We start from the raw sequence: 26890 nt of genomic DNA on the forward strand, positions 1-26890 counted from the left end.
ACACTGGGATTCCAAACCAACCACCTTTGGTCTGGATCAGCTGCTTGCAAGGCAAATGCCATTGTGCTATCTCTCCGGGCCCCTATATATTATTTTTTACTTTGAAAAGGATAGCTATATAAATACAATTAACATCTACTCACCCTGAAAATAAAATCTTTTTTGATAAAAAGTAAATAAATTATTGAAGCTTATGTATTATATAATACGTAACATATATGTAATGACTTTAGAAAATATATAGGGCATCACTTGACACAGGATTGACTTTTAAAGCTCTTAAAATCTTCAGAGACTCACATATGGGTTACTAACCACATAGGGCTTAAGAAAAGAAACACAGAACAATGAACCTTTGGGGAGAAAAATAGAAGTTTCTTTCAATGCAGCTTTTACTATTGGGCCCATCTATTGTAAAGAGCTCAAATTTCAGCAAAATAAATTGGGAAGAAATCCATTAATAATAAACTCCTCACTGATTTCATGAGGCCTGGTTTTTTAAACCTTTTCTAGGACTGAGGAAAGTCAATAGTGAATAGAGCAGAGCTGTGGGAAACACATATCCTGCTGCTCATCTGCCACCTGAAAAAAAATGCCAGTGCTTCCCAGGCATTTCACTGTCATCTTTGTAGTTTTAAAGAGATCTTTTTTAGCAGAGTAATAAGCCACTGGGGCAATCTTGTTTCAAATGAAAACTGTACTTCTTTAGGACAGACAGCTTTCCAAAACATGCCAGATAATAAACAGCATATCAGAACACTATATCATATCCTTCTCATCCACTCAAACCCAGATATTTTTTTGATATTCTTATGTGCTCCAAAATGAAACCAACTGGAGACATATCCTGGAGAAGGCATATCTAAGTTGATAGAAAAAGAAATTAAGTATTTCTAGATAGATGACAGTGACAATGCTGATAATGGCCATTGCGGAGATAATAACTATCATAAAAAATGCTTAGTTTCTCAATCTTTGAAACAACCTTACAGGGTACTATTACAATTCTGATTTTACAGATAATTACATCAAGGCACACAACCATTAAGTAATGCGTTCATGGCTACACAGAGTAAGCACAGGAGACAGCATTATTTCAAGATTCAGACTGCTGAGTCCGAATCCTTGGCACCAGGTTGTTTTCCTTATATGTACCAAAAGAAATCAGAAAGTCAGAGCTGATCTGCAACATTTATTTCCTTTTTTCTTCTCCTTTTGGAAAAGCATGACTAAACCTGAGTGAAATAAAACTTCTCAAAGGTTGTCAGACCTATCCTTGTCTCCTCCCACATGTCTCTGACTAATTATATTTGAAGCAGCATCGTAAAACAGTCAAGACTTTAATAGTAAAGTAGAAGGAAAGAAGATTTACTATGAACAAAACTGATTAGGAGGATGGGATTAGACAGTGGTATCAGATGCTATTAGGCATTGGTAAAACCAATCTTTCTCTTCCATGGAGTTTTGCATCTTCTGATATATATCAAAGGCTTGGATGTAAATTGCTGAGTGATTCAGTGTCAGAATTATCAAATCAGTCCGTGGCAAATAAAAAGTATATTTGAGTGGAATTACCTTATATTTCTAAAAAAATATTATTTATGAGAAAATACCTGATTTAAAAGGCACATGAAGAAATTTGAGAAATGTTATATTAATATTATATTAATGTTAAAGTAAGGCTTAACTTTTTCAATAAAAAAATACTTAACATGATAAAATAATTAATAGAAAAATACTTAATATGCTATTAGGTTCATGATTTCTTTCATCTCTCTCTAACTCAGAGGATTCAAGCAGTACTCAGACTGAGTATCCACATAACATAGCAGTAGGAAGTGAAAACAGGGCATAAGTCTCACTCTCCCATAGGCTGAGTGAATGATGATAAAGCAATTTAGTTACACAACAGCTAAATTTAGTTACACAACAGTTGAAGTATCTACTAGTTCTGGGTCTTCAACTCTAAAATAAAACTTCAGTTTCATCTGTTTTTGCTTATAAAGTTATATACAGTAAGGAACTAGAAGCAGCATGAGTGAATCTCACATGTTAAAATGACAAAAGCTACAATTTCAGTTTTCCACTGAATATTCAGGTAGTTAATCAGCTTTGACAGAAGAATCTAAACATCACATTCACTATGCTCAATTCTTTTGTAAAGAATCCATAATATATGGACTATGCATATGTGTATATACATATATACAGTATACATATATACATTAGGTATATACATATATACAGTATACATATATACAGTATAAATACACATAGTCTATCTATATACATAGTCCTTCCCTCTGTGTATTTCATTAGTTTTAGGTTTTGGTCCATACCAAGTCATACTCAAGTCTATTCCACACCAGTGCTTAGGAAACGATATAATACCCAGGACTGAACTCCTGCCTCTGGATTGCAAAGTATGGTCACTAGCCCTTTAAACTATCTCTTCAGCCTCTTCAGTGCATTTGTATTATTTCTTGGCCCTCCAAGATTTTCATTTTAACCTCTTTAAATTAACTATGATGCTATCTATATGGCAATTTGATGTAGCTAAGTCATATAAAGTGTGGGGAGAGGGAAATTTATTTTCTGAATGACAACCAAAAATAATTTGCGCAAAGAATAGAACTCTGATATAAACTTCAATATTAAGGAATCTAGAAAACATGTTAAGAAAAAAAGATTTAAAAAAGGACACATTTGTATGATTCCACTTAATATATGGTACCCAGAATAAGTGAATACAGAGACACAGACACTAGAATTGAAATTATTAGGACCGAGGGAGGAAAATTGGAAGTTAATATTTAACAGATACAGAGTTTTTGTTTAGGAAAATAAAAGTTCTGGAATGGGTTGCAGGAATAATTTTTGAATCACTATAAATGTATTTAATACCAATAATCTGTACATTAAAAATAAATTAGCATTTTATCTTCTATATATTTTGTTCTAATTCCTTACAAAAAACTTAAAACAGTTATATTTTTCATAATTACCCAAATTCGTGGGAAATACCCTACATTTTTCTTGGAACTATTATTTTTCTTTTCTTTTTTTTTGCCCACCCACCCACCCCTCTTGGAACTGTTTTAAAAAGAGACTTTAAGTTCCATGAGGGCAGGAACAGATATATTTTACTTAATGTTCTAATGCTTGTTTCATACACTGTTATATAGTAGATTTCCTATAAAAATCCACTTAATAGCCAAAAGAAAAAAAGAAGAATTCATCTTATTACAAATTATTCTAAAGGCATCAAACTTAGGTATCTAGTAGAAAGCAAATGGAGCATATTTCAATGGAAAAATACAAACTGTACTCCAGCTAAAATCCTTCAGAGAAAGAATTGGGTTTATTTCATCTGTAATTCCTTTCCAGTAAGTCTCTCATCTTATACATAGATTATAGTTAAGAGTAAATAGCTATAACACATTATTCTCAGGGCGAAATATATTCTAAATAGAAAGTTTTTTTAAGGAAAGAAACTGAAATAGTTTAGTTCAGATTTTTAGGAAATAAAAGAGAGTAAAAGAAAATTTCAGGGTTTTTTGGGAAAAATATACGTATATCCATTCCTAAAAACCTTTATAATAAATAATTAAGTAAATAAGGAGGCAATCTCCCTCCAAATTATAGTAAATCCTAATGTGCTAACAAAGTGTCTCTCAATTAGTTTACTGAATAACCAGATGATCTTTCTTTAAAAATACTTTAAAATCATACACAACTGGCTTATGAGCAACATGCTACAGAGGGTATTGACGATTTTTAATAAATATTCACTAACAACATTTTTGTTTTTATAATCACTAACAGCATTTTTGTTTCATGTGGATTTCTGAGTTAAAGTATAAATAAGTATAATGGTTTTTAAAGTAAAACATATAAATATAAAATATAAATACTTGTATACTTGATGTATACCTCCTAAATATTAATAAATGAGTCATGAAAAATTTACCAGAACTGTGTAATATAGTAGTCTACTCTAAATGTTAAAACATGTCCTTCAACTTTAACTGCCCACCCACCAATACTTTCTGCCAATTAACCAAGGAAATAGGAATTCCACCTCTACTGATGCAAGATGCACATTCCTACATCCTAAATGTTACTTTTTTATAAGCAGGTAAGCATTATTTTGGAATACCTGTCTGCTGCCCCAATCCTTCAAGCACACAGGAGTTCTCCATTAGCTATCCAAAATGTTAACAGTCCACTCTGAGAGCAAGTGCTTCAAGCAGAACTGCATGAAGGATTATCACCTTAGTACATGAAAGTATAACCACTCTAGCTAGGTATAATGATGCAAAGCACCAGCATACTGACCTCTGCTAGGAAGCATACACTCAAAGCAGGTGCATTTTCTGAGCTCTAGAAGAGGAGTAGACAGAACAAGCAGCAAGGAAGTCCCAGTTCCAGATCCCTAATACATTAGAGATGTTTATCCCACTCAGATCTATCAACTAATTCTCAGACTTCAGTTTACCTAGATGAAAAAGTGAAGCCAGTCCTTCACTGGCTTGACTCAGAGGGCATTCAGCCAAGCATAGCCAGGTAAAACAATCTGTAAGATCCCTTTACGTTATAATAAACAAGACAAGTTGCAGGAGAAATAAGACTCAGCTATGGCAAAGAAACAAGGTTGCTAAATCTTTTTCTCATCTTATTATTGCTACTGGTGTTTACAAACTACAGGCAATAGCCTAAGGAGCCTCAAGAGACTCTCCCATGAGTAACCTTCTGTCAGATCCCAAATTTAACAACCCCCTTGATCAATCTGAGATGTTTTGGCACTTAAATAGAAAGGAGTGAGTAAAAATGACATGCATAAAATGAATTATCTGCAAGTTGTAAATGAGTGAGTCAGGATTCAGACTTGCCGGAGATGCTCCGAATTAAAAGCCTTGCTCTAATTTTAAACATGCTCATCTTACCGTGCTGCTGCTGTCTCTCTCAAGCTTGATTCACCTGGAACTCTTTAACATGTCTCTAGCAGTGTGTTTGCACCAGGCCAGGCTGATACAGCAACTGAATTCACATCTTTCTGCACTAGCAAGCTGAAATGGTACGGCCGTACTACAACTGGGAAAGGGGGAAGCAGGAACAAAAAAAGAAGAAGAATCCAGAAATCACCTAAGGGAAGCTAATCTCAGTGGAATAAGACCAAATATGGTTCAGAAGAACACAAAGGACATGCTAACTAACGTTCAGTATCAATGGTTTTAACAGCTTAATTTTTCTCAAAAAAAAATCTAATATTTGTTTCCTCCACACACGATGGATTTGCCTGTGGAGTTCCCAGGAAGGCAGAGTAATCGGGCTCTGCAGCAGCATTGCAGCCAAAGTAACAGTGCATATGCTGTCCAGCAATTCACAACACACTGTCTCTTCAGAGAGATATTGATTTGTAATGCAGGGCTGCTTCAAAAGAATACAAAATAGATGCCAAAAAGCTAACAGTAATTGCATAGGAGAAAAAACATTTAATCAAGAGGATGTACCTCATCACGCTCAATTCAATTTTTAAAAAGCATCAGGAAGCCAGTAAGTTTCCCGAGTGACAAGACCACTAAACAATAATCTGAGATTTTATAGAATGCCAAGTTCGGGTTACAAATATTCATGCAAAAACAAACAAACAACAAACAAGAACCAAGCACGAAGGTGGTTGAGTCTATCTATGTACATATATTTGCCATCTTCAAAAAGACATAACTAAAATAACCATGCACCAAAATGTATAGCTGAGGCACTGCACCCAACCGAAGTGAGAATACAATTACAAACCTGCAGAATTATGACAGGGCTAGAGATCATACCACCATCAAAAGTAAAATAGCAACACGAGCCAGATCTCACAATCTTGAAGCTAATTGTGCCAAGTCATGCCACACAGAGCTAGGTGGCAAAGGATGCCAAACTGCTACGCTCATAGCGACCCCTACAGGAAGCTGGCAAATCTACAATTCATCCTTGTTTAAATTACTATCTTCAGAGAACACCCTTTCTAAAATGGTATGAATTAGACCATTATTAGATTGCAATTGGAAAAAATGCATCAGGCAATATTTTAACTTGACTATGAAATATGATTCAGTATATTTTCACCTAGTTAGGAAGTCAAGGTACAACAAGTAAGTAGTGTGTCAATATCTGTCAATATCACACAGTTCCCAGGATAGTACACACTTAACTGGAAAGCTAAGAGGAAAGCACTTTCCCATCCCATCCAAATTGTTTTCAATCACCTCATCCTATACTTCAAAACCACCTTCAATTTCATTCTTTTGAGTAAGACTTTGATGATATTCAACCCCTATTCTACCATACAAAACCCTAACTTAAAATATTTCTTCAGCTACAATGTGCTTCCTTCTTTTAAGCCAAGAGCAAAAAGCTACCTCATTTATATCGAAAAACCACTTAGTTCCAGGAATGCTATATCTGTGCTGCAGACTTCACTTCAACAAATTTCTAAAGAAACAGGGAGAAGAGGTATTTTGCTTTTTCTTTTATTTTTATGTTGTAGGAACACACCCAGAACTACTCAGTCTCTGAGCTCAGAGATCCCTCGTGACACCACATATAGACTTCCAGACCACTATATGTGGTCCTTGAGCACAGAGACAGAAATAAATCCTGAGCACCGCCAAGTGTGGCCCCAAACAAACCTATGTTTGGCTTAATAGACTGTTGCACAGTTCAAGTTCCTTAAGGAATGAATTATATCATCTGTATTTGTTTTGGAGAAGGGGAGTCAAGATCCATATGCCACAACATTGATAGTACAGGCCTCCTAGTCTGAATTCAGACCTGGTGATGTATAGCTCTTTGGGAACATGGTGCTCAGGGATCCATACTAGCAGTGCTCAGGGACCATGCAGTGCCAGGGATCAAATTCAAGACCTCACAAATGCAACAAATAAACAACAACCCTTTAAGTTATGTCCCTGGTCCTTAATTACATCTTACATACTTCCCTCATTGTACCATGATGCAATGCTAGGTATCTACCAATACTGAATAAATGCTTAAAATAATTTATATTCCGGGGCCAGTGAGGTGGCGCTAGAGGTAAGGTGTCTGCCTTGCAAGCGCTAGCCAAAGGAAGGACTGCGGTTCAATCCCCCGGCGTCCCATATGGTCTCCCCAATTGGGGGCAATTTCTGAGTGCTTAGCCAGGAGTAACCCCTGAACATCAAACGGGTGTGTCCCGAAAAAAAATTTATATTTCAATTCCATACATGAGGGCTTATATAATCTCCCCTACCATTTAATGTTTAAAAAAATGTTACAAGTTTTACAGTAAGTCACTTCAACTAAACAGTCTCTATCCCTATTTCTTTTTTTGTTTGTTTTTAATTCACATCCACTTGGGGATGCTCAAGGACTACATCCAGTTCTGTGTATAGGAGACCATGTGGTACCAGAAACTGAAACCAGGCCTCTTGGTAAAGCTTGTGCTCAGTTTAGTGAGTTATCTCAAGGCCCATCTATAGTAGCTCATAATGATCATGGCTTGTACAGAGTAATTCTACACCAAACTGTACTGCACAAAATCCACCACATTTAATACAGGTTTCTGCCTCTGTTCCTTCATGTATGAACATGCATGGATGCAGCTAGCAATGTGTGCATCTAGTTTTTTACATTCAAGAAGCTCAGAGAGTGATTTAAAATAAGTAATTTCAATACACTAAAATGAGTGTCTTTTGAATCTATGGTTGAGAATGATGTATTCTGGATGGTTGAGAAGAAACGTTACCAAGGAGGCAGCACAAAGCCGAGATTTCTAAGCAGAACCATGAAGAGCAGCCATAAAAAGAACCAAAAAAGGGATTAATGGCTCACACACCTGAAGCTGCAAGTGTCTGAGGGAATTGCAGAGCAGTGTCTATGAAGGTTGAGAAAGGAGCAAAATGCCAGAGCATAATAAGCCTGGAAGCCAAGATGCAAAGTTATTAAGTATATTCTACAGGTTGTCATTTAATCTAATAGAAAAATATTGAAGAAATTAAAAAGTAGAAAGATAAAATTTCCCTTATATAGGGGTATAGAAAATGGCACTGTGGAGGAAGGGGGGCTGGGGAGTGGACATAATACCTCAGACAAGGCCTGAAACTAAAGCAATGAAAATGTAAGTGAGAAGACAAAAGGCATAGGACACCAAGTCCCAATTACATGCTGAGTAACTAGACATGAGCTCCAATGGGAAGGAAAACCCAAACAGGATGCTGAATATTTAGTTCGTGGTTGAAGTTAGGGGCACACCCAGCAGTATTCAAGGCTTACTTCTGATTCTGTGCTCGGGAATAACTACTGGTGGTGTTCAACAGACCGGATGGGTGTTGAATTCTTGGGTTCAGAACTGCTGAATTCCCTGGGTTCTGAATTCTTGCTGAAATTAGGAAAAGGATATAATCATAAACTAAACAAGTAGACATAAGATAAAATAAGGCTTGAAAAGAAGGGGAAATAATTTTAAATTCATTTTCTTACATGTGTTAGAATTGTCTTTAAAATAACCAAGTGGACGAGTTAAGTAGACAGCTGAATGAGATGTTCACTGATGCATATATGGTTAAGATTCCTTTAAAAGACAGCTGAGCCAGAACTCTAGTTCACATAATTTATAGACAAAACATTTTCAAAGGAAAGGAATGGAGAGTGTAGGAAAATAGGGATACGAAAGAGGAAGGAAAAAAATGTACTCTACCTCCTGTCTTATTGAGTCTTTGCTCGTGGGTTTCCACTTCTCTCATTTGAACACTGGCATGATTTCCCAGGAGCCAGAACCTATAGCCTAATCTATGAGCCACCCAAGGAACCCATTTCTTTTGGTTGGAGTCACTTCTACCACCACCAACAAGAAAACTATAATAAAAAGGTCATAAGGGGGCTGAAGAGATATAGTACAAGGTGCTTGCTTTGCACATGGCCAAAAAAGTTCGCTCACCTGCAACCCTTTTTTTCTTCTTGGACCCACCATGAGTGATTTCTAAGTACAGAGCCAGAAGTAACTCTTGAGCACCACAGGTTAAAAATAAAAGACCCTGAAAAATGTCCCTGGGGCCTCAAGCCACTCTCTGCTTTACCCACTCTGTTTTGTAGTATTAACAAACTCCTGCCCTACTTTACTTCAAAAATATAAATAAAAAAATAAAGCAATCACACCCTAATGTAGTCCTAGCAAATAGAGGTCTGACCATGTATACTTCTAGGCTAGTTAACAGGAACAGGTCTGGAGGAGGACTTGCATTGAGTCTGACACCTACTGGCCAGCAAAAATGAGTTGGAAATCACAGCACTCACCACACTTAGCCCAAGCATTCCCATAAGGCTGCATTAGGTATCTTTATCTATGGTTCTCTCTTTGCCTACAATAATCTTCTCCAGTTAGCTCCTTCTAATCATCTGACAACTAGAATCAGAAATCACCTCTTCTGCTATGACTCCACCTATGATTTGTTATCTGATGTGTTGATTTGTTTGCCTTCTTTCCTACTAGAAGGGAAATAGATAAAAAGCATAAACTACTCATTGCCTTCCAGAGTGTCTCCAATACCTAAAACAACAAACAATAGTTGTTAAATAAATATATATTATAAGGTGTTTTTGACAAATCAAATTCCATGGACTTCTGTAGAGCTGAAATGAATGGTGAGCAATGAAAGAAGCATAGGAAGGGTATTTGGGGGTAGGGAGAATGAGAAATTGTGCCTAGTTTGTAAAAAAAAAAAAAAGTTGGCCATGGACCAGAGATAAAGATAATCCTTGGAGGAAAAGCTACAAGAAATTAATAATTTTGTTCATATCACACAGGATTCATAATCTACTGCTCAGACAAACATATAAGAAGAGATGGAGAGATAGTACAGGGTTAAGATGTTTATTTTGCATGTGGTAATCCCCCACTGATGCCCAGTATGACGTATGGTGTTCTACTTATCATATAAGTAAGAGGACACCAAGGATGACCTCTGAGCACATGAGTAAACCCAGAAAATCCAGTAAATCTAGGAGTAAACCCTGAGAACTTTTGTGTATAGCCCCAACTTCCCACCACCAAAGAAAAAAAGCAATGTAGTAAGGACATGATGATTCCATAAAGAGGCTCAATGTCAAATTATTATAATATTTGAAACCCTATTAAGTCCCTTTGTAACTTTAATAACAAAATAGTAAAGTTTTATTTTAAAATCTTTATGCTAAGCCTTCATATTTTATCAGGAAATCCTAAAATGTGATAATTTATTCCAAGATATCAGCTGTTTCTTTTACTCCTGTGTATCCAGAAAAACAGTGGTCACTTGAAACAATTTTCAAAATATTGTGAAATTCTGGAAGTTTCCTTCCAGAACTCAGCTGTGGCACTAAAGTTTCCAGAAAGCCGAGCTGTTAGGATCATGCTGAGCATGTGTGGGCAGTAATTGAATGAACTCTCAGCATTACACAGGTACTTTTTTACCAACAAAACACAAGCCCTGAGGAAGTTTTAATGGAATTTGTTTCTAAGTGCAAAACAAAAACATCCAGCTATAATTTTTAGGACCTTTCATGTAAACATTCAGATTTTGTTCTTAAAGTCCATTAATTTTGAGTTTTCTGGATTCTGATGGGAAAAATATGAAGTAATCTTAACAGTAATTACAAGTGTTTCTTTTATAATGTAATACTTGTCTTAACAAGTATTCAGACACATGACAGAATGGTCATCATCACTTTTGATTAAGGAAATCCAAATCAAGACAATGAGATATTATCTTAAACCAGTGAGAATGGTACATATAAAAATATTGGGAACAATCTGTGTTGGCAGAGATGTGGTGAAAAGGAATTCTTCTCCACTATTGGTGGGAATGCAGCCTAGTCCAGCCCCTCTGGGAAACAGTATGGCAGGTTCTCATAAACTTAGAACCAAGCTGCCAGATGACGCATCAATCCCACTTCTGAGTATCTATCCTCAGGACAGAAAAACATTTATTCCAAAGGATATGTGCATACTGCTATTCATCAAAGCACTCAGTACAGTAGCTAAACATTGGAGTCAACCTAGATGCCCAACAACAGCCAAGTGGATCATGAAAATGTGGTACATGTATACAATGGAATATTTCATAGCTGTAAAGAAGGGTGCCATCATACAATTTGCAGCAACAAGGATGGAACTGGAAGACATAATGTTAAATGAAGAAAAGCAGAAAAAAGATAACTATGGGATAATATTACTTATATGTGATCATTAGAATAACTGCATGAAGAAATGCAATTGTTTAAATGAGGGTTGTTGAGAACACTCTAGGCCCCAGAGTATAATGAGGAGAAGAAATGAAATGGAGTGGAAAAGAAGAAAGACAAATATGAAATGAAGGGGGACAGGGGCCAAGGGATCCAAGTATTAAAAAAGGAAGAACTAAATATTCAACCCAGAGTCAGCAAAAATTAAATCATCAGACCTAAATTATAACAACCAAAATTAAAAATGGGCCTGTTATGATGGCAGCCTGGGGCAGAGGGTGGTGGCATGGGACAAATTCTGAGAACACTAGTGGAGGGAGGTTGACACTGGTGGTGAAATTGGTCCTGAAATGTTATATATCCAAAACCCAACCATAATAACTTTGTAAATCACAATGGTTTAAATACATTTTTAAAAAGTCTGTACTCTGTTAAATTGCACCCTAAAAATAAAAGGGCTTCTGGGGATGGTAAAATTGAAGGCAGACCATTCAAGACCCATGCATCTATAGCACTGAAGAAAATGGATGTGCATAGGGCTGGAGCAACAGTACAGAAAGGAGGGCATTTGCCTTGTATGTGGCTGACCCAGGTTCAATCCTCAGCATTCCATATGATCCCCAAGCCTGCCAGGAGTCATTTCTGAGTTCAGAGAGTCAGTAGTAGCCCCTGAGCACCACCAGAGTTCCCCATTCCCACCGCCCCCTGCAAAAAAAAAAAAAATAATAATAATAAAGTAAAAGAAAAGAAAGAAAATGGAAGTGTTAACCGACACAAAAACACAGGGCCTCACTTCATATCTGTGATCTACAGTGCTGATACTGGGCTGGGACTTCCAAACTGGACCAGTTCTGGGCTAAAGGCAAATCCTAGACTGATCATTTAAACTGCAGAAAACCTATTTAGGTTAAAACAGTTAGATGAAGACAACATTTAAGTGTGAAAGCAAAAGTCCACAGAGAGAGAAACATAAGAGAAACTTACACTTATTTTTGGGAAAAAAAAAAAAGGGAGGGCCAGTAAAAAGATGAGAAATGCAGTTTAAGAACAGAAAACAAATAAAAGTAACTTACTCTGACATATAGACAGAGCTTGCTTTTACCTGTCTTTTCCAAAAGCTGATGTCTGATCACAGTTCTGCATCCATCTACAGTAGCAGACAACTTTTTTTAAAGAACTAACATTTCTCCTATTTAGACATTTGGCTTCTTTATTGTGTTTCCTCAACTCCTTCAATGAATTCTAACCACATTTGCTGCTCCACAGTTAAATTTATTTTTATACCCCCTCCTTTTTTTTTAACCTAGTTTTGAGTCATGCCCACTCATTGTTCCAGAGGGTCACATGCAGTGACTTGGATCAAACCTGGACCTCCCACATGTGCACCAGCCTTTTAACCCATCTCTTCGACCCCTCTTCCTTTAAATCTCTACTCCTTCTCAAATAAAGCTTGTATACACACTCAAACATACATTACATTGCCTTTCCCTCCCTACCTACTATACATATATATACATATATATATACATATATACATATGTATATATAAATACACACACATATATATACACACCATATTTTTGTATTTATAAAATTATTCATTCTGGATTGGTTTTTTTTGTTGTTGCTGGGGTTTTTTTGTTTTGTTTTGGTTTTGCTTTGTTTTTGTTTTTGTTTTGGTGATTGGTGATTATGAGCCACACCCAAAGCTGCTCAGGGGTTACTCCTGGCTCTGTGCTCATAAATCACTCTTGGCAGGCTCGGGGAACCATATTGGATGCTGGAGATCGAACCAGGGTCAGTCCTGGGTTAGCTGTGTGCAAGGCAAACGCCCTAACACTGAGCTATCACTCCAGCCCCAATTATTCATTCTGATGATAAACAAAAAGCATAGACATTTTTTTTACCTGACCAAGTCAGGTTTTCCCAAACATGCCCTCAGAGACACACAATTGAATTCTGAATATGCTGCCAAACTCAGAGTGTATGAAATAAAGCAGAAAATTGAGGTGTAAAGTGAATTTATAATGATCACATTTTCTAAAAAACAGTATTCCACAGTTCCACATCCATAGAACTAATATAATCTTTTAAAATGTGAATTAAGTTATAAAATTTCAAAGGTCAGCATGATATCTTCAGGTTAATGCAAGAACAAAGGCAAAAACAATGAGAAAAGATGTGAGGATTTTCTCTCTTCCAGATATCAGGATGCCAAGAAAGGGCAGATGCTACAAATTTCTAATGGTTAAATCATTTCTTCAGGAGTTATGTCTCATTTTTTAAGCCACCTAAGTATTTTCAATGAAATGGGGTAAGGGAGTCTAGTAGAGGGTTATATGTCAGTTTTATTGCTTTCAAGAGATTTACATCAGCTTTTTCTCTAATTTCACATAGTGAACATTCATCAGGGAAATTCCTAAAAGAAAAAAATGTTAGGCAGGGGATGGAATACCTAGTGGCTTGAGGGCTTACTCCTGAATCTGTGCTCAAAAATCCTCCTGGCAATGTTCAAATGTGTGATACTGGGGATCAAATCAGGGTTGGTCATGTGCCAAACAAGTGCCTTATATACTCTACAACCTCTCTGACCCAAAACTTACTAAGAGTTCTTAAAGAGCTAGAGAGATGAAAATATGATTTAGGCATTGCCAGCCCTGTTTTGGCTTCAAGCATTGTTTTGATCTTCTGAGGACAATCGGGGTGACTCCTAAGCATAGCATCATAAATAAATCCTGAGTACTTCTAGGGATAGTCCCCAAAACAAAACCAAAAACTAATGAAATACATATATAATTGTGTTGTCTAACATTTTTAAATGTAGAAATGCCCTGCCTCTGATCTACTGTGTTTTTAAATATAAAATATATATTCAAGATATAAAGAAACATAGGAATAATGAATACCCAATGGCAATGAAAAAAATAATGTGAGAACTGATATTCAATTGAATACAAGCCCCTTGAGGATGCTGGAGGATAGTAGACTAAGTGATAGTAAGACTAAGCTTAGGGAGAGAGCTATCCTCTATCCAGGACCAGATGAGAAATCCAATCCAGAACTTTCCCAACCAGAGCAGAATTGAAAAGCATAGATAAAACACCAATTTGAAGCAGCCAATGAGAGAGTATTCAGCCCTAAAAGGAGATTTTGAAACAATGAGGTAGTAAAAGAAGAGAAGAGGGCCAGGGACTATACTAGAATCCGTGATTTGATTACATGAGGGTCTACTACCACTTTTGGGCTACCCAAATTTCTAAACCTTAGTTGTTTAGTCAGTATTTCTAGATTATACATTATTTTCCCAATAAACCCAAAATTTCTTCCTATCTAATTGATTTTTCAATCCCTCATACTAACAGTCATATATATCTGAGGTACATAATCAGAAGAATATGGAGCTATTGAGAATATTAAAGCCAGAGCTAGAGCTAAATAATTAGTTGATGGTGTCACTGCAGACTTTAGGAAAGATGATTTATGGTTGATGTCAACTTCTTTACTGGTAGAAAATGATGGGTTTAGGTAAAGTCAAAGATTTTTTTTTGGTTTTTCGGGCCACACCCGTTTGACACTCAGGGGTTACTCCTGGCTAAGCACTCAGAAATTACCCCTGGTTTGGGGGGACCATATGGGACGCTGGGGGATCGAATCCGCAGTCCCGATCTTTCCTTGGCTAGCGCTTGAAAGGCAGACACCTTACCTCTAGCGCCACCTCGCCGGCCCCAAAGTCAATGATTTTTACAAAGCTATTTACCACTCTTTTTTTTGGGGGGGGGGGGCCCACACCGGTGGTGCTCAGGGGTTACTCCTGGCTGTCTGCTCAGAAATAGCTTTTGGTAGGCACAGGGGACCATATGGGACACCAGGATTCAAACCAACCACCTTTGGTCCTGGATCGGCTGCTTGCAAGGCAAACACTGCTGTGCTATCTCTCCGGGCCCTATTTACCACTCTTAAAGACATACTTATTTTAAATTTTCACTAAATTATATGTATATTTTCATTTACTCTTCTACTGGAAAGATGTGCAATAAACAAAAAAGAGCTGCCCTTGGGGCTGGAGCAGTAGTATAACGGTAGGGTGTTTGCCTTGCACGTGGCTGACCAGGACAGACCAAGGTTCCATCTTTGGTCCCATATGGTCCCTTGTGCTGAAGCAATTTCTTAGCACAGAGCCAAGAGAAATCCCTGAGTGTCACTGGGTGTGGCCCCAAAAGAAAAATAAAAAGAGCTGCCCAAAAAGCATGGAATACTGCTTGTTTGTTGATTATCTCTACCTATAGAATGCCCAGATATCTGGACCAATTAATTAAATCAGATATCAAGTTTCAGGCACTACTTTGGATTTGGGTACGGTTTGGGGGGCATGGGGATTTGACTACATCAAGTATCACACACAATAGTCATTCCCACTTGGGTGATCAGGAATCCATGTAGTGCTAGGGACTGAACTCAAAGCTTTCATATGCAATACATGTGTATCAGACATGTTTGGTTTGTGAGGAGATCTTAGAAGGTCCACATCCAGCAATGCTCAGAGGTTAGTCATGTCTTTACACTAAGGAATCACTCCTGACCATGTTTGAGGGACTATATAGGACAGGAGAGATTAAGCCCAGATTGGTCAGGTACAAGGCAAAAAAGTCTTACCTGCTGTGCTGTTCTGGCTCTGAATGTTTCAGACCTTAGAGCCATCTCCTTCACCTCCTAAATTTTAGCTATAGTACTTAAAAAGTAATATTCTGAGTAGGCCTGCAGATAACATTTATAAATCATGAATTTATAAATACTACTACCCACGAGTAGGTAAGAACATCGCAGAGATTATGAAGGGGAAAGGCTGGTTATGCCTATTCTGGGTCTTAAAGGCTTTGGGCCATAAAGGAAAGATTATTAAAAATTCAAAAAGCAAAGGAATTATTTGTAAGTACACTAGGGACTCCTGGAGTATATAAAGAAAATCTTAAAAAGTAAACTATATTCCATGTGCTTAATTACTAAAATATTTCTTCACATTCTATTCATTTACCAGCCATTTATTGAGTTTTATATTAAGGATGACAGGGGTACAAAAATTAGTAAGACCCCATTGCTGCTCTCACAGCTATTTATGCAAATACATATAATCTAAGAAATAATTGAAGAAGAAAAATAAAATACTACAGGAGTTAGCAAGAAGGAGGTCTCAGAATGATGGATCAAATGTTAGGTAATCAAATTCTGAATACTTGCATCACAAAGAATTCAATAGTTAAGGACCAGGGGTTGGGGGGTCTGCTAGGAATGTATATCCAAAGACTAGCAACAATCACTCCTAGCATAAGAATTGTTATCTCTATCTGGATATAATTTGAAAATTTAACAAAGACCCTTTGTAATATTATAGGATCATGGCCTAGAAGAGTTGAACCATTTCCGGCATTTGAACTCTCATAAACAATGATTCTTTTCTCCCTCTGGTGAAAGATTATTTGGATGGGATCCAGAGTCTCTAAGTACATTGCCTGCTCATATGTTTCAAAGATGTGGTTTTCCTAGTTTCCCTGGACACAGACAACCAAACTCTTTTATATCTTCCTTTAAGGTATTAATAGTTGGAAACTATTACAGCATCCAGTCAAGGGGAACCTAGAGACCATCCTAACCTCTCAGCTCTCTCTCCAATACTGATTCTATTTCAGGAAGGTGGGGCTTTATTTATGACAATTAAAAGACCAAATGGTTCTGATTTTTATCATTTTTTCCCTGAGGCATTAGATTCCATTAGTAGTCATGCTTCTCCTAATCAAGAAAGATTCGGTCCAAATAAAAAGTTATATAAAAAATGATTTCATATATCTTACTGGCTCCATCATAAAAGGTTCCTTCTACAGGCATTAAGTAACTACACCAGCCAGCATTAGTCTGCAAGACCTGCTGTGAATTGCCCTTGGTTCTAATGTCCTCTTAACTCCACCAAGAATCTTTCATTCAAAATTCAAAGGATAAGACAGGGTTGACAAGGAGAATAGAAACATTGTAGGATAAAGCATACAAATACACTGAAGAATTAACTTTAACATAGCATGGCCAGATATAGAAAGAACAGCAAATGGAGAAAATTAGTTTAAAATTACATAATCTTGTGTTCCTAATAAACCTTAGGCAAAATACATAACTCTGAGCGATCATAATAACAGGTCTCAGAATTTAGAGGCTTGAAATATGTGGCTCCCACATTAAATATCCGTTTAAATCATGTCCCCTTTGCATCACCAGGCTCATTTTTTTTTTTGGTCCCTCACACACACATTCATTTCTACTGATTCTTCCAAAGTATTCATATCTCTGTGGCATTGCATTTTATACCTCTACATCATTGCATGAAACTCAACTACTCAACATATACAGGCACTTCCCTGTAGCCTTTCTTGATACTTTGGCTGAAAGAGAAAGGAGCCGTTTAAGGTTTCTGTGAGAGGTACTGAGAAAATGAAACTCACTCTCACCCTCTTTATCTCTCTCTGGTCTCTTCCTTTTCTATCCTATTTCCCCATTGTAACTACAAAGCAGCAGCTTAAGAGTCAAGTCATAACTAAGAAGGCACGGTTGCATAATGAAACTTCAAAGATAAGGTTTACTGAACAGATTAGAATGATTAGCAGGGTTTTACCACCATCAGGACACATGGGAAATTCAGGGAGTAGCAAAAGCAGAGATGGGAGAACTTAACATTTACCAAGAGAAAAATCAATCCAATAATAATGTAGGCATTCACTAGAAACTTTAAACAAGAGCAGATTTAAAACAAAACTCAAGAAGTATCAATTTTGCCAGCAGCAACCAAATAACTTTTTAAATAAACAGTTCAGAACTGTCAGGGATACATTTCCCAAATTTAATGGGAGTGTTTTATTGCTGCACATCAGAATTCTCTTCTTTGACACAGAATAAAACAAAATGTTTATCTGGTTCATTTCTTCAAAATCCTGAAGCATCAGCTTTCAAAACATACAAATAATTGTCTTCTTATTAATATGCGATGAATTATTTTTGCACAAGCAATCTATCCACTTGTACTAAATTTCAATCAGAATAGATCATCATTCTACTTTCTGTCATTTACAAATATATTTCTCTCTATGTGGAAGTAGAATGAATGATAAAATTAAAAATATTATTTTAATAATTGATAAGATAATTTATAAATAAATTCATTGTGCTATTACTGAAGTAACCATAAAATTAAAAATTTTCATCTTTGGTTAAAATAACATATACAAGCATAGGTAAAAGCATCACAGGACTGTGTTTTTAATTTTTTTTATTATAGTTTATCAGGGGTCTCAAACTCAATTTACCTGCGGCCGCAGGAGGCAAAGTTGGGTTGATCCTTGAGTGCAAAGTCAGTAGTAAGCCTTGAACATTGGGGTGTGTGTGTGTGTGTGTGTGTGACCCAAACAACTAAAACAAAACAAAACAAAACAAAACAAAACAAAAAGAGATTCCTCTAGGGCAGGACCACAAAATGTTGTATGGAGGGCAACAAACGGCCCACGGGCCACGAGTTTGAGACCCCTGGTAGATAAAAGAGTGTTAAAGTTTATGGTACTCTACCCTTATTCTTTTTTTTTTTTTTTTTTTTTTTTTGGTTTTTGGGCCACACCCTGTGACGCTCAGGGGTTACTCCTGGCTATGCGCTCAGAAGTTGCTCCTGGCTTCTTGGAGGACCATATGGGACGCCGGGGGATCGAACCCTGCTACCCTTATTCTTAAGTTACCTCTGGTTGGATCTTCCTTCCCTTTCCTTCTCCCTCCTGTTAGTTGATTGACAGTCATGTTTTTGTTGCATACCACAACCAAATCTCCACCTCATCATATTTCTGGTACATCTCATTACTGCCCCACCTCTTCCTCTGCAACCTACCACTCTCAGGCCTGTACTCCAGTGCCCAGGTGATACTATCTATACACTTGACTTGTTTCGCTATATACCACACAAATGAGATAATTAACTACTTGTTCTTTTCCTCTGGCTTATTTTGCTCAACATACCTTGCCATTATTTGCACATAATATGTCAGATAAAGGACTAACATCCAAAATTCCTAAAAACACTCACAACAATTCAATGTCACAGAGTTATGAAGTCTTCCTTTCCAAACTACTCCAATCCCAAATTAAAAATGTAAAATAAGGGGCCGGAGAGGTGGCGCTAGAGGTAAGGTGTCTGCCTTGCAAGTGCTAGCCAAGAAAAGGACCATGGTTCAATCCCTTGGCATCCCATATGGTCCCCTCAAGCCAGGGGCAATTTCTGAGCACTTAGCCCGGAGTAACCCATGAGCGTCAAATGGGTGTGGGCTGAAAAAAACAAAACAAAACAAATGTAAAATAAGTAGGTAGTTGAAATGTTAAATAAGGATGTATTAAAATGTAGTGGGCAACTAATGGAGGGTGGCCAGACCCAGCTGTGCTCAAGGTTTATTACTGGCTCTGTGTTTAGAGATTATTCAAGACTTGGGAACCATATTCAATGCACGAATCAAGTATGAGTAAACTGTGAACAAATCTAATACCTTGTTTGCTAGACTATCTCTATGGCCCTTGTGCAATTAATCTTAACTGAAAACAACTGATCCCCATTAACAAAGTAGCATACAGTTGCTAAATTTCTTCCAGTGTGTAAGTACATTAAATTGGGGGCTTGGGGGAAAGTTACTTGTGTGCTCATCAATACTACTTTTTATTGGTAAAATGTTTGATTCTTTTAACTCCATTCTGGTATTCTAAAAATACCAGAATATTGTAACCGTCACCATTTTGCTTCACACATAAAAGTCTTCTCTACAATTTTTATTCTAATGTTACTTCTAGGCTTATAAAAATCTCACACAGTGCTGTTCAGCTTTTTATCTGTTCAAAGACACCATCTAATATCTAAAAAATTAAAAGAAGAAAGCACATTGTAGATGCAGGGAAATCTGAAACCTTAGTAAAAAGAAATTTTTAACACTATAAAAAATGTAAAAAGCTTCCTGTTTATAGGGATTGTAAATATCAGAGCTAAGGATTGTTTCGGCTAAGGTTTGCCTTCTTTTTCTTTAACAAAAAGGGGTGTGAAACTGTCATTTCCCATAAAATCTCCTGTAGCCTTTAGTACTTCTTACTATAGGTTCTTTTCTCTGTCCCCCCTCCCCCAAACATAAACATCCTTCACCAAATAAGCAGTTAAGCCTAACTGGCTCTATCATTTTTGATGGGGAGGAAAAGGGCACACACCCAGTGCTGCTCAGGGGGCCATAGAGTACAAGAGTCCCATGCAAAGAATACATTCCAGAACCTTGAGTCATCCTCTCTGGTTCCCTCTTTTATTTTAATGTATTTTTAATTGATATCTCATTGACATATAATACTATGTTCATCTTCATTTACAACATCATCCTCATATATATGCACATATAAGTACCCACTGGTATTATAATAGAATATTTCATATTTTATAACCAAAGTAAAAACAAAATACTGAAAAAATTGTCTTTGTTTTTGTTTTGTTTTGTTTTAATTTGCGTTGGGGAATATACTTATCAATATACAAAGAGCAATACTCCTGGCTCAAGTGTTTGAAAGTCCCTTTAAGAAACACTGCTTAGTGGACCATGTGGTGCCAGAGATAGAACCCAGGGCTCATACATACAAAGTACACTCCAACTATCTCCCCAGACCAAAAAAATCTCATACTTAATTCTCAAAAGTCATTTTAATCAAGCTGTGTTCTCTCACCCCACCAATGTTCACAATATTCTCCCTAGTGCTAATTCTAATGAGCAGTTCCCAGATCTCACCTGAACCTCTTACTAGCATATGTCAGAACTGATCACTGTAATACCCTGACACTCTTGGCGCTGACAAGAGTTTTCTCCCTATTGAACTGGCTCTGTTAATCAAGCTTCTGGGCTGAAGACTTTTTTTCCCAACCTCCAAATAAGGTATTCCAGAACAGAGACCTTGGTTTCTTTTCACCTCTGTCTGTACTGCCTTCTTATGCATTTCATCTTAAATCTGTATCTGAAGGATCCCTTTTTCCTTCATACCCAGACTTACAGCCAACACTTAGATGACAAATTATTATATACCCTCCCAATCCTCTTTCTCCCCACCAATAGGTACCATCTCAAAAAGTTGCTGCCTTAGTGCACTTTATTTCCCTAATAAAAAATTTGACAACCCTTTATTTCTGTCTCTGATGTCCTATATCCAATGCAAGAGCTAGGGGCAAGGTATTTAGTGGAGTGGTAGAGCACACGCCTCACAATCATGAGGCCCTGGGTTTGATTCCTGGGATCACAAGAACATATGGCATAGAACAAAAGGAAGGGGCTGGATATACAGTGTAGTGCTTTGCATATGGGTTACCAGGGTTCAATCCCCAGCATCCCATATAGTCCCCCAAAGCCTGCCAGGACTGATCCCTGAGTGCCAAAAGCATGCCCAGTACTGCCATACATGGCCCAAAAACAACAACAAAAGAAAAGAAGCATTTTAAAATTGTATTTTTGGAGTATTTTATAATACAAGTTAAAGAATTTCTTGACAGAAAAAGTATTATAGTAGAGAAAAAATAACAAGAAATAAAATACTGTCTATATTCATTTAAAAAAAGATAGATCGTTCTCTACAAGAGAGTTGAGGGAAGTTGAAGAATAAGATCACAGGAGAGGTCAGAGAAGCTTGGAAGCAGAATTAGAAGTCATGTATTTTTTTCCTTTGAGAATAAAAAAAATACTGAGCTGAGTTTAAGGAGTTATCCTGTAGGCAACAGAGAGACATACATAGGGAAACAGAAATCGGAACTTATTAGGAAATTAATTGTTCTAGTCAGATTATATAACCATACTTGTATTTAGGCCATAACTTATCTTCTCAAGAGCTGCATAAAAATAATTATAGCCTACATATACATCTTCAGTGATTATTTGATCCCTAATAATTATATCTAAAAGATTCTCATAGTTTCTTATTCATATGCCTCAAATTTATTCTCTCAGTGAAACATTTATTCAGCATGTTCCTATTTGAACAATTCCATCTACATGCAAAACCTTATTAGTTAGAGTACACAAATTTCTGTCTATGGAGAATGAATCAGTTAACTTTCTTGCATTTTTAAATATTAATATGACATGAGAAATGAAATAATCTACAAGAAAATTCAATTATCTTATTTCAATTTTGGGGGAAAATTGTCATCTGAATACTCAGATACTATAGTACCCTACAGTTTATGTAATAAAAACTTAAGATTAAAGCAAAAAATTCAGTTGGACTAGAACAGGAAGTACAAAAAGAAATCCTGCATTTTTAGAGTGAAAATGTAAGTTTGGTTTTAAAATTATTTACATGCATAAAGAAATTTAATATAGGATGTGCAATCTGTTTCTTTTTTTTGAACTTCCTTATTTTTATTTTATTATTTTTTTATTTTATTATCATTATTTTTAATATATTTAATATATTTTTTATTTGAGTAACATGCTCATAGTTGGGTTAAGTCGTAACCAGAACACCCCCCCTTCACCAGTGTAACATTACCCCTTCCCCCCTTCCCATCCCCTGCCTGTATTTGAGACAGGCATTCTACTACAGTTATTTGTTTTTAAGTTCAGTAAGTTGTATTTTTTTTCCTTAAAGAATAAGAGTAAAAAATATATAGTAAAGGTGTGATAGTGGCAATTGCTGTTGTTTGCACAGGTCCAAAAAAAATGAGGAAAATGGAAAAAAAATCCTTGACCTGATTATAAAAAGGCCTCACCACAGAAGTTTATTGGCATAAGACTGACTCTGGGTTTCAGGCATACCAGTCTATCCAACTCGAGTCATTCTCAAGGTCCCGGTGAAACTTTTTCACACTTTAGCTATTGTTGGTATCAGATTCTTATATTTAAAGACTCTGGATTCTGTGTATTTCTTTCACCGATGTCAGGCTGATGTGGAGCATTCTCTAGTTTCAACATACCATTAAATGCGGAGCGATCTGCCCTGCATGCAGACTGTTGCTGAGTCGTCTGGGTGTTGGGAGCACTCTTTGGAGTAAGTCAATGCCAAAGCAGTGGTAGATATTGCCTGGTAGAGGCTTGGATCCTGGTAATGTTATAGACAGTTGTGGTTGTTATCATAGATGGTATCCATTATTCAGGTGTGTGTGTGGGCGATGCCCATTCTTCTGAGGCCTGAGCCAAATCATTATGCCAATGTTCAGGGTAAAAGGCCTAATTACATTACCAAATTTGTGTTCCCATCTCTATTAGATAAGAACTTGTTTGCATATTATTATTTTCCCATTTTAATGTGCCTATGCAAAAGAGAAGCAATGCCACAAGATATTGTTGGTGCATCTGGGGGCAGACGAATAAAGTCCAACATTCCCCGTAACTTGGTACAACATGAAATCTATACAGAGATACTCTTCTACCAGTATTGCTTATAAAACAGATCTCAAAGGAGGGAAATCAAACAATCAAATAACAAATCCAGTAGGTAAAATTGTCACTATATGAGGATATTCGAAAAGAGTTATAGATGTTAAGGGAATACATCTGAGATATACAAAGGAGACCTTCTTCCTCCGGTACTGTTTCTTTTTTAATCAAGTGTTTTTCAATTATATTAAGAGTGTTCAATTTTTATTTAAAAGAATGATTTCTTTTCCTCTTGGCTTTTCTCTATATCATGAGTATAACTAATGTAATCATTACTTTCTCTTCTTATCTTAGAGCTTACCCGCAACAATTCATTTGGCAGTTATTCCATATTTGACTATTCTGAAAAGCATATATTGGACACCCATTACATGACAGCACACTGCCAAGTAGTAAACTATAAAGGAAAAAGATAAGAACAACATTCCCCTGACACAGATCCTAATAGCAACAATCCACTCTTCTTCTCCGCCTGTTGGGCATCCACAGTACCATTTATAATTTATGATACTTACTTTTACCTTCTTAAGCAAATGACTTCCTATTTGTTCTTTCTCCATGATATTTTTCAAATATCATCCTTTTACTATAACTCTTTTTTTTAAAAGAAAGCAAAAACAACTCAAGAGAGTCAACTTAAACACTTTTCTGTCCCCTAAACAAGTTTATGATTCATAGCAAATAAGAGAAAAATCTAGAAAAAGTCATTCAGAAGAAGAAGGAACAAAAGCAGAGGACACAAATATATGTGTCCTATATATGCTATATGCTCTCTATATGCTTTCTCCAGAGTTCTTCCTTTGTGCGTACAACCCCTCAATAGCCACCAAGGACAATGGGACACTGCATGGTTCCATGATAGCACAAAGTAGTTCAATTTCTTCCCCCAGATCCACATGCCTGATGGATTTTTGCTGAAAATTCATAGCAACAACCTTGAATATGTGCTGAAACAGGAAAAGTTAAATACAAAAGTATCTGTATATGCTATTCATTACCAAGATGTAGTTTTGGGTCCTTGGGAAAGGGAGGATGTATACCAGTAAAGGGTGTTGTGCTAGAACTATGTGCATTAGAAATCTTTATTAATAGCAATATAAACCTTTAAAACCCTTTAAAATTAAGAAAAACTTTAAATAAAAAATTAAAATAAAACATAGAAATGTCTTTAGCAATAAAATTTAATTAAAAAATAAAAGTAAAAATTGACCTTAGTTTCAGGAGAAAAGGAAAGGAGAAAAAGTACAAGTTCCATCACATAGAGAAGGCTAATATTGATCCATTTCTCCAAATTTCTGTAGGCATCATGGTCTAGAGTCTATTCCAGCCAGAGCTCAATACCAGCTTATATAACTTATCAACTTCTTTCAATAAATATTTAAGCATGGTGAAGTGCAGATGTTTTAAATTTTAAAAATGACCTTTAGACAGCAACCTTAATATTTACATTCCAGAGAAGATGTCACATTTTAAATACCTTTGGGAAGAATACACAGAGCAACCATTTCAAAATGAAAAAGAGCAAATATGTACAAAATCTGAAATACTTTATATATCATGAAAAGAAATCTGACATTTCATATACAGGCTAAATGAACTAGTCTTTCCTACATGTAACACACATTTTTTATGCATCTTTTCCTACTACACGCCACAAACTACAGAACCCTGCTGGCAAAATGCTTTTCTCTGGGGAGAAATTTTTTAACTTGATATATGAAATGCCTTGAATTTAAAGCAGTTTTCCTTTCTCATCATAAAAGAGCAGTGACCTCTATGCAAAATATAATGAAAAATGCAATTCAATGTTATATGGTAGAAAATGAAATATGAGTTTGTATCTACAAAAATATCAAACTTAACTTTAAAGTTCACACAATTAAAGCAAAGAAAATATAAAATAATACAATGCATGCAGGAGCCTCCTCTGATAATATCTCCCCATAGAGATACAGATACTAGTGAGAAACCAATTATGACCAGTCTCTTTGTAAACAATTTAGACTGTCAAGACACATGTAAAAGTATTCAAAATAAGATTTTAATAATATGAACTACATAGATCTTCCTTATAATCACATTTTATAAGATTTCTAATCTATAGTAAATTCAGAAATTATTTTAATTAAAAGGTCATCAAATAGATTCTGAAGCAAAATCAATCTATTTTGCTAAATTTATGAACAATTACTCATAAACACATTGGCTTGAATTACATTAAATATGAGAATTGTGGGTAAAGAGTATCATTATCCCACCTTCATAAAACTGGCTAATGTAGTAATGCTGAGTTTTGTGGGTAACTTTATGATACAGTATAGAATAAGGAAATGAAATCTTTCAACCCTTTCTCTAATACTGTGACTAGTATAGCCTGGGAAAGCTGAAAATAACCACCCTGGGTTTAAATACAAAAAGAGAATTTTTAATGAAATCATTGAAAAGGATTTAGCTGTGAGGGGTATGGTCACATCTGAGCTTCAGAAAGGCCACTAGCAAAGTAATTTGAGAATGGAATTTACATGAGTCATTGAAGTCATACAGGACTTTACTATATTTGCATAGGTAAGAGATGAAAACTAAAACTAAAATGTCAGAAGGAGAAAACAACTTTGAGAAACACCATATGAAAACAACAAAGAGTTTGCTGCTGCTACTGCTGTTGTTGCTGGCTGCAACCAATACTATTATTATTAGAGCTAACTGAAAATTTCAGTGCCAATCATTGCACTAAATGCTTGATAATGCTAACTCATTTAACCCTATTGATTATCTTTGGAGCTCAGTGCTGAGAATAGGGAGTTATTTACCCATGTTTTATTGTTTCTCTTTGTTATTTTGCTTTGTTCTAACCCATTTTCTATAGAAAGAAAATTAAGCCTAGCTTAGGTGAACAATATGTCTAAGTCCAAATGGTAAGTTGTAGAGTTTGATTAAAGCCACCAGATTGAAAGCCTGTGGACCAAACTTTTCCTTATTATTCTAGGACTATGAATTTATGACTAACTAGAAAACATTATTTACCTACATACAGTAGCTAGTTCTGGGCTGAGACATATGGCTCAAATGGCTGGAGTGCACATATGAGCCCCTATTTCTATCCCCAGCATATACCCAGGTACATGACCCAACAACCAGCATACTAAAAAGGTCTCTAGGCAGTGCCAGGTTGAACCTACAGA

At 36.3% G+C, this 26890-nt stretch overlaps 1 protein-coding gene across 3 annotated transcripts in view; it reads right to left on the minus strand.

Moving 5' to 3' along the window:
* CDK14 (cyclin dependent kinase 14) overlaps nt 1–26890 on the minus strand; it is a 733148-nt gene that overhangs the window by 590555 nt on the left and 115703 nt on the right. Inside the window, exons 1-2 of one of the 3 annotated variants that reach the window (XM_049769019.1) lie at nt 5800–5880; nt 4947–5094 (exon numbers count right to left, since the gene is read on the minus strand). The exons of 1 other annotated variant lie outside the window; for it this stretch is intronic. The gene's annotated coding sequence lies outside the window, so the exon portion shown is untranslated. Of the gene's footprint in view, nt 1–4338; nt 4434–4946; nt 5095–5798; nt 5881–26890 lie in introns of those variants that run through there. One more of the 3 variants, XM_049769022.1, reaches the window with a different exon arrangement.

This window comes from Suncus etruscus, chromosome 1 (genome assembly GCF_024139225.1).
Source record: "Suncus etruscus isolate mSunEtr1 chromosome 1, mSunEtr1.pri.cur, whole genome shotgun sequence".
NCBI lineage: Eukaryota > Metazoa > Chordata > Mammalia > Eulipotyphla > Soricidae > Suncus > Suncus etruscus.